At 39.8% G+C, this 10,052-nt stretch overlaps 1 non-coding gene across 1 annotated transcript; it reads left to right on the top strand.

The window, feature by feature from the left end:
* The first annotated feature begins 5,846 nt into the window (after nucleotides 1–5,846).
* TRNAW-CCA (transfer RNA tryptophan (anticodon CCA)) lies at nucleotides 5,847–5,918 on the top strand. Its single transcript has one exon. It is a non-coding gene; the product is annotated as a tRNA-Trp (tRNA).
* The last annotated feature ends 4,134 nt before the right edge of the window (nucleotides 5,919–10,052 follow it).

The following is a 10,052-nucleotide window of genomic DNA, read 5'->3' on the forward strand; positions in this document are numbered from 1 at the left end:
TCAGGGCACTAAAATCCCACATGCCACAACTAACATTTGACTCAGCCAAATAAATAGATTTTTTAAAAAAAGCAGAATACATCATTGGAGATCTGTATATTTCACTATATGTAAGTTTTAAAAGGAAAAGAAATGCAGAATCAGAGAAGAAGAAATAATGGTAAATAGAAAACAAAAGTTGGTAGGAAGGAGTCCAAACAGTACCCATGATGAATGTGACTAAAGTTCCCTTATTAAAGACATACTCAGATTGGATGTTTTTAAAATCTTGTGGCTATATGGTATTTACAAGATGTGCCTAAATCAGAATGACACAAAATTGTTGGAATTAATTAGAAAATACACTTTGCACACAACCCAATAACTCCATTCCTAGGACTATATGGACCTTTGTTGGCAGAGTAACATCTTTGCTTTTTAATACACTGTCTAGGTTTGTCAAAATTCTCCAAGCCAGGCTTCAGCAATACGTGAACCATGAACTTCCAGATGTTCAAGCTGGTTTTAGAAAAGGCAGACGAACCAGAGATCAAATGGCCAACATCCGCTGGATCATCGAAAAAGCAAGAGAGTTCCAGAAAAACATCTATTTCTGCTTTATTGACTATGCCAAAGCCTTTGACTGTGTGGATCACAAAAACTGTGGAAAATTCTTAAAGAGATGGGAATACCAGACCACCTGACCTGCCTCTTGAGAAATCTGTATGCAGGTCAGGAAGCAACATTTAGAATTGGACATGGAACAGCAGGCTGGTTCCAAATAAGAAAAGGAGTACGTCAAGGCTGTATATTGTCACCCTACTAATTTAACTTATATGCAGAGTACATCATGAGAAACGCTGGGCTGGAGGAAGCACAGGCTGCAATCAAGGTTGCCAGGAGAAATATCAATAACCTCAGATATGCAGATGACACCACCCTTACAGCAGAAAGTGAAGAAGAACTAAAGAGCCTCTTTAAAGTGAAAGAGGAGAGTGAAAAGTTGGCTTAAAGCTCAACATTCAGAAAACTAAGATCATGGCATCCGGTCCTATCACTTCATGGGAAATAGATGGGGAAACAGTGTCAGACTTTATTTTGGGGGGCTCCAAAATCACTGCAGATGGTGATTGCAGCCATGAAATTAAAAGACGCTTACTCCTTGGAAGGAAAGTTATGACCAACCTAGATAGCATATTCAAAAGCAGAGACATTACTTTGCCAACAAAGGTTGGCAAAGGTTTTTCCAGTATGTCATGTATGGATGTGAGAGTGGGATTGTGAAGAAGGCTGAGTGCTGAAGAATTGATGCTTTTGAACTGTGGTGTTGGAGAAGACTCTTGAGAGTCCCTTGGACTGCAAGGAGATCCAACCAGTCCATTCTAAAGGAGATCAGTCCTGGGTGTTCTTTGGAAGGAATGATGCTAAAGCTGAAACTCCTGTACTTTGGCCACCTTATGCAAAGAGTTGACTCATTGGAAAAGACTCTGATGCTGGGAGGGATTGGGGGCAGGAGGAGATGGGGACGACAGGATGAGATGGCTGGATGGCATCACCAACTCGATGGCCGTGAGTTTGAGTGAATTCCGGGAGTTGGTGATGGACAGGGAGGCCTGGTGTGCTGCGATTCATGGGGTTGCAAAGAGTCGGACACGACTGAGCGACTGAACTGAACTGAACTGAGGTTTGTCATAACTTTCCTTCCAAGGAGCAAGTGTCCTTTAATTTCATGGCTACAGTCACCGTCAGCAGGAATTGTATTTGTAAATTACACCTCAGTAAATTAAAAGATGGGAAAAGTTATGCAAAAACAATATGCTGCTTAAATATACAATATGGAAAATAATAAGGTTTTCTTTGTAGCCTAACGTCAACTTCATGAAAATTCCATGTACACCTGAAAATGAGATGTATTCTGTATTACCTGGTGTTATCAGGGTAAAAGGTTTGATATTTACCCATAAGATCAACCTGACTGTTTTAGTCTTCTGTATCTTTATATTTGTTTTTAACTCTTTGATCTGTCTCACACTGAGAAAAAAAGTTTTCTAATAATATATTTTGTCTATTTCTCCTTGCACTTCTTAGAGTTTCCACTTGGAAATTCCTACTGTGTTGTTTTGTGCATGTATACTAGTTACCAATATACTTTTTTGTAAATTGTAGCCTTTAGCATTATAGTGTAACCTTTTAGTCTCATTTAATGCTCTTTAGCCAGAATTCTATTCTTTCTAATATTAATAAGAACAGGATTTTTGCTTTCTTTTTCTTTTTTGTAATGCATTTGCCTTATATACTTTAAAATTTTTTATTTTATTGTTTTAAACTTTTTATTTTGTATGCCTTATATACTTTTGCCTGTCTTTCTATGTTTAGCTTTTCCAAAAAAGCTAAAGGTGCCTTGCATGGTTCATCTTGTAGTCAGAACTGCTAGAGACTAGTCACTTCTGTGTGTTTTCTTTTGTTTCCTTTTCTGAATAGGAGTGTTCACTGTGGTTGTGCTGTTAGTATTTCACCAACGGTATATTTGGTATATGTGCTCAGTCGCTTAGTCATATTCGACTCTTTGTGACCTCATGGACTATAACCCACCAGGCTCCTCTGTCCATGGGGATTCTCTAGGCAAGAATACTGGAGTGGGTTGCCATGCCCTCCTCCAGGGGAACTTCCCAATCTTGGGATTGAACCCAGGTCTCCCACATCACAGGTAGATTCTTTATCACCTGAGCCATGAGGTAAGCCCATATTTGGAGTATGGAGGCAGATAATTTGCCTTCTGGGTGCAGAAATCTCTTGATCAAAACAAGCCACAGCTCCAAATTCTGTTACTACTACATGTACCCCTCGCTGTAGAGACTGCTGTGCCACATGCACCTCGATATCCTGGACTTTGAACATGATGTTTTTGTTTTTGTTTTTTTTTGCTCCATTGTCCATTTTTTATTCTTATGCCCATATCATACAGTATTTAATTTTTTTATCATGAGATGTAACACAAAGACAAATAAGGCATAAATCTACCACTTAATGATTTTAAATGAACACCCAGCTAATTATTACTCAGGTTAAGAAATGGACCACTGCCAATAACCCAGAAGCTGCTGCGTGTTGCTTGTCAGTCATGATGTCTTTCCACTATTCTTAAAGTAACTACCAACTGAACATGATGAACTGAACTGAACATGATGTTTTGATTGGACAGGACTGTGAGAGTGTCTGTGCGGGGGAGGGGGTTGTATGGTGTATACCTGACTTGTGGAAGAGAAAGTGAGATCAACATTTGGTAACTAGAAGGGCAGAGTGTAGCAGTTGTTTGTGCTGTTCACTGAATATTTCTGGCTTTCTGCTATTTATGAACCCAGGGTAGGAAGGCATTTCTCCACCACCTTTGAAGTGAAGTGTGGCAAAGTGAGTGAAGATGGCATATGTCATTTAGGTAGAAGTTTTAAAAGTCATTATGTGGGGCTTCCTCATTGGGTCAGTGCTGGAGAATCCACCCTGCCAGCGCCGGAGACACAGGTTTGATCCCTTATCCAGGAATATCCCACATGCCTCACAGCAACTAAGCCCCTGCGCCACAACTATTGAACCTGTGCTCTAGAGCCCAGGAACCACAACCACGGAAGCCCACAGACCCGAGAGCCCAAGCTCAGCAACAAGAGAAGCCACCACAATGAGAAGCGCACATACAACTGGAGAGTAGACCCCTCTTGCTGCAAAGAGAGGAGAGCCTGCACAGCAACGGAAATCCAGTACAGTAAAAACATAAATAAATTACTGAAGCCTCATGTGTGATCAGAGGCTCATACTAGAAAGTAACATTTTTTTAAAAAGATCACTATGGGTTGAGCTATGCAACCTTGCTTTGCCTGGGTCCCACAGAACATCTCAACCAAATGATGGGAACACTAGGGTAAATGATAAATAAGCATTTGTTCTTTTAGCCACTGAGATTTGGGTTGGTTTTTTGTTTGTTTTTTTACTCCAGCATAACTTAGCCTATACCAACTGATAAAGCACATGTTGAAAAGTCTGGGTTAGAACAGTTGGAAAAGAAAAAGAAAGGCATTCAAATTGGAAAAGAAGAAGTAAAATTCTCTCACTTTACACGACATGATCTTATTGGTAGAAAACCCTAAAGAAACCATTTGTAAAATGTGTTAACAACTAATTAATGATTTCAGCGAAGTTTCAGGATGCATTTCAGTACACTAGCAAAGACCAATCCAAAAAAAAAAGAAGAATCAAAGAAAGAATGAAACTAAGGAACAATCCAATTTGCTATAACATCAAAAAGAATAAAAACCTAGGAGTAAACCTAACTAAGGGGGTGAAAGGCTTGTACACTGAAAATTATAAAATATTGCTAAAAGAAATCAGAGAAGATACAAAGGAATGGGAAGACTCAATAGTAATAAAATGTCCATACCACCCAGAGCAATTCAATGCAATCTTAAAAAAATCCCAATGACATTTGTTGGCAGAAACAGAAAGGAAAAAAATGCTAAAACTGATATGGAATCTCAAGGGATCCCAAACCGCCAAAACAATCTTGGAAAAGGAGAACAAACTTGGAGGCCTCAGGCTTACTGATTTCAAAACATACTACAAAGCCAAGAAGTAATCAAGACAGTGTTGTACTGACATAAAGACAGATATATAGACCAATGGAGCAACAAAGAGCCCAGAAATAAACCCACACATGCAGCCATCCCTCCGTATTAGCAGGAGATTAGTTCCAGGACCCCTCAGACGCCAAAATCTGTGGATGCTCAAGTCCCTTATATAAACAGGTGATCTGTGTACAACCTACACACATCCTCCTGTATACTTCAAATCATCTCTAGACTACTTATAATACCTAATGCAACATAAATGCTATGTAAATAGTTGTCAGTTCAGTTCAGTCACTCAGTCGTATCCGACTCTCTGTGACTCCATGGACTGCAGCACACGAGGCTTCTCTGTTCATCACGGTTGTCAGTGCTTGGCAAATTCAAATTTTACTTATTGAAATTTTCTGAGACTTTTTTCTCCCAAATATTTTTATCCCCGATTATTTGAATCTATAGGTACAATACCTTCAGATGTGGAGGGCTGACCATATTGCCAGGTGATTCTCTACAAGGGTACCAAGACTACACATGGGAAGAGGACAGTCTCTTCAACAGATGGTATTCAGAAAACTGAATAACCACATGGAAAAGAATGAAGTTAGGCTCTTACCTTATGCTCAACACAAAAATTAACTCAAAGTGGATTAAAGATCTACACTATAAAACTAGAAGACATAGGGAGAACACTTCAGAAAATTGGATATAACAATGATTTATTGGATGTGACACCAAAAGTATAGATGGCAAAAGCAAAACTAGACAAACGGGGCTACATCAAACTTAAAAAAGTTTTTGCGTATTGAAACAAAAAGAGTGAAAAGCAATCTATGGAAATGGAGAAAATATGTGGAAATCATATATCTGATTAGGGATTAATACCCAGAATTTATAAGGAACTTCCATTACTCAACAACAATAAAAAACAACCTGATTTTTAAAATGGATAAAAGACTCGAACAGACCATTCTCTGAAGACACACATATAGCCAACAAGCACATGAACAAGATGCTTGACGTCATTGATATGAGAGAAATGCAAATCAAAACCACAAAGAGGTATTATATATCCCATTAGGATAGTCACTGTCAAAAGAACAGAAAGTGAACAAACTTTGGTGAGGACATGGCCAACATCTTATTAACTGAAACACTTTGCACTAGAAATGTAAAATGGTACAGCTGCTATGGGAAATAGTAGTTTTTCCAAAAAAACTAAATTATAGAATTACCATATGATTTGGCAGTCTTGCTTCCCTGGTGGCTCAGAGGTTAAAGCGCCTGCCTCCAATGCAGGAGACCCAGGTTTGACCCCTGGGTCGGGAAGATCCCCTGGAGAAGGAAATGGTAACCCACTCCAATATTCTTGCCTGGAGAATCCCATGGACAGAGAAGCCTGGTAGGCTACTGTCCACAGGGTCACAAAGAGTCGGACACGACTGAGCAACTTCACTTTCACTTTCACTTTGGCAATCTTACTTCTGTGTGTGTGCAATAGAATTCAAAGTAGAATCTCAGAGAGATATGTGCACACCTATGTTCATTGCAGCATTATTCACAATAACGAAGAAGTGGAAGCAACTGAAATATCCACTTAAAAATTATAAAGATGGCAAATGTAATGTGATACAACTTTTACTACAATAAAAAAAAAATCATAAGATCAAAGTAATGCTCAGCGAGAAAAGAAAGTTTAATGATCAAATGAAGTCACATGCCCATTAAGAGTTGTTTCTTTGTTTGCTACGGTCCTGTGGGACTCATGGACCCAAGCCCTGCTGGCTTTCAGAGCTAGGTGTTTTAGGGACCCATCCCAGGGGATTGTTTAAAAGTTGGCGTACTAGATGTGGGTCCAAACCCTTCACTCCTCAGGCAGAAGCTGGGAGTTGGGGGTTCCTCCCAACTGTATGGCACTAGGCTGAGAGTGAGACTTATGGTGAGAGTGTATCCCAGCCTTTCCTACTCATTTTGAGGTATTATCTACTCAGTGTGCAGAAGTCACTGGGCTAGTTTCTGGATTTTTCTCAGAATTGCTCTGTGTGTGGTTGTACATTCTGTGTGTCCAAGGGAGGAAGGAAGTTCAGGAGCCTTCTGTCACTCTCTTTGTCCCTCTTCATAATAAGGAAAATTTTTAATTATAGAAAAATGCAAGGAAATACTCAAAAATTAATGGGGACTTGCCAAAAGAAATAGGAACCAGCTTGAAAAGGCTCATGCTGGCCAAATTCAAGACAATTTAAGGATCAAAATAATGATAGTAGTGGATTATCATGACTTTTTAATTTTATTGATATATATTTGATGTATAACCTTGTATAAATGTAAGGTGTATGATACATTGATTTTTAATAAGGAATCCACGTGTCCATAAGATACTAGAATAAATAAAGAAAATGGAAGAGATAGAGGAGTTTTTGAATAGGAATTTTACAACTAATAAATGTAGAAGGGATGATAGAAATATAATTTACAATCACCACTATTATAATTGATCCAGGCAAGAATCATCAGTGGATGCCAGAACCACTAGTGAAAAACTGTAGGGAACAAGGTATTTTCAGATCTTCAAAGTATTACCCCATAGATTATTATAGGTAACTTTAAAATAGAGAAATTTGACAAACACTTCTTTACCCAAATGATCAAACTTGATATCATTACTGATGGGACAAATTGACATAATGTACATCATGATGTGAGGTACAGAAGGATACATTAATTATGTGTATTTCCACGCCCCAAGTTAAAAAAAGAAACCTAACTGTGAGGAAACTGTGAAACCCAAAATTGAGGTACATTCTGTCAAACAGTTGGCTTGGAGTCTTAAAAAATGTCAGTGTCATGAAAGAAAAAAAAAAAAGGCTGGAGAACTGTTTTATATTAAAAGGACTAAGTAGGCATGAAAACTAAATGCAGTGCGTGATCCTTGATTACAGTCTGAATTTAATAAGAAACTGTAAAGGATATTATTGGGACAATTAAGGAAATTTAAATAATGGGCTGATTGTTAGATAATGTAATTACATTTGTGTTAAATTTCTTTAGCATGAATATTATGTTGGGGCTTCCCAGGTGGCACTAGTGGTAAAGAACCCGCCTGCCAGTGCAGGAGATGCAAGAGCTGTGGGTTTGCTCCCTGGGTCAGGAAGATACCCTGGAGAAGGGAATGGCAACCCTCTCCAGTATTCTTGCCTGTAGAATTTCGTGAGTGCTTAGTCACTAAGTCGTGACTCTTTGCAACCCCATGAACTGTGGCCTGCCAAGTTCCTCTGTCCATGGAATTCTCCATGCAAGAATACTGGATTGGGTAGCCTATCCCTTCTCCATGTGATCCTCCCAATCCAAGGATCGAACACAGGTCCCTGCATTGCAGGTGGATTCTTTCCTGTCTGAGCCACCAGGGAAGCCCTGTGGTAATTGCATGTGAGGATAGCCTCCATCCTAGGAAATACGCTGAACGTTTAGCTGTGAAGGGTCACAATATCTTCAAGTAACTGTTTAATGGTTTGGGGAAAAGCAGATAGATAGATGAAAGAGGGAGGGAGAGACAGAATGCAGTGAAACATCAACAAATGTTATGCCTAGATGAAGGGTATAGGGTGCTTTTTTTTTTTTTTTGGCTGTACCTCGCAGCTTGCAGGCTCTTAGTTCCCTGGCCATGTATTGAACTTGTGACCTTGTAGTGGAAGTGTGGAGTCCTAACCACTGGATCACCAGAGAGTTACCGTATTTACTTATTCTGACAACTTTTCCACAGGGTTGGCATTTTTGAAAATATAAAATTTGGTGAAAAAAATTAGTGAAAAATATAGTAGAGAGAAAAAGATGATTGACAAAGTAGGGTCAAGAGATGGAATCTAGAGCATAAAGGCCAGGATTAACTTGGGACAGAAGAGCCACTCTGAAACTAGAGGCTAGGAGGCAGGAAAAATTAGTGTGTGTGAGAAGAAGTAGGAGTTTGTGCCTACTGATCTCAACTTTCTCCACTATGTGATGTTGAAAACATCACATGTTGATCATGTTGATCTCAACTCTGTGATGTTGAAAACAAGGCCACTTATTGAGGGACGAAGCTTGGGGTAGTGGTGAAGGATTGAAATAGCCATGCGGTAAATGAGAGATGCCAATGACGCATAAATAGCAAAGTAATGTTGAATAGGCAGGCAGAACTGCAGAACCTGGATTAGTAGTGGCGCCAATTGTGTGTTATGTAGTTTCCACAGATGTATTTAACAAAATCCTTCTGGATGGATGGAATGAACTACACTTGAGAGTTTACAGGGCAAGCATGACAGTAGAAAAAAAGAGTTGAGGATGCATGCAAGAGAGGTTGAATGGATATAACACAGGTTCCAGAATTGACAGGGGGCTTCCCTGGGGGCTCAGTGGTAAAGAGTCTGCCTGCCAGTGAGGGAGACATGGGTTCAATCTCTGGTCAGGGAGGATCCCACATGCGGCTGAGCATCTAAGCCAGTGCACCACAACTGTTGAGCCTGTGCTCCAGAGCCCAGGAATCACAGCTACTGAGCCCACATGCTGCAGCTACTGAAGCCTACACATCCTAGAGCCTGTGCTTGGCAACAGGAGAAGCCACTGTAATGAGAGGCCTGAGCATCGCCACCAGAGAAGTAGCCCTCGCTCACTGCAACTAGGGAAGGCCCGTGCACAGCAGCCAAGACCCAGCACAGTCAAAGCTAAATAAATTTTAAAATTATTTAAAAAAAAGAATTAATAGGAAAGTGAAACTGTGAGAAGAGTGTTGATTGGGAAAAGGGGAATCAGCCAAGGGACAGGAGGCTAAAGACGGTTGGTGAACAGATATATTAAAAATTAGGAAATGAGCGGGCTATATAAACAAAAGATTGAGATAGGTAATTAGAATATAAGATAGTAGAAGTGGAACTATTCCAGCAGAGATAAGGACTAATCCTGTATTAGGGGTACCAATTGTGATAAAGAATTTGAGACTGACATGGTAAAAGAACTTTGAGCCTAAATTGTTCAGTGGGTTATCCATCTGTGTATTGAACAGAAAGCTAGCATGAATAATACACCTACAGAGCAATCACCTTCAATATTAATTGCCAAATTGGTACTTCATGATGGTGGAGCTCTACACCAAGGTCACAGGTGTGGAGCCCTGTACCAAGGTCACACAATAAAAATCTCTGGAACAGACCAAGCCCCATAGCAACTATTGCCATGATCCTTTGGATCTAAACTAGCCCATTTCCTGATCCCATACTATGTAAAATACCCACCCTATTATCCACCTTATAGCATCCTAACTAATCACCTAATGCCACCATTCCAGTAGGAATTTTCTCTGTCTTGAGGCTATAAAAGTTGGCTGCTAGCCTGCAAGAGGGTTTGGCTCTCCCCATCTAATAAACTTTATTCTTCTCTCACTCTGCCTGGTGTCTGGAAATTCTCTTCCAACCCACACATGGACCATGGCAA

The sequence above is a fragment of the Bos javanicus genome, chromosome 10 (assembly GCF_032452875.1).
Source record: "Bos javanicus breed banteng chromosome 10, ARS-OSU_banteng_1.0, whole genome shotgun sequence".
Taxonomy (NCBI): domain Eukaryota; kingdom Metazoa; phylum Chordata; class Mammalia; order Artiodactyla; family Bovidae; genus Bos; species Bos javanicus.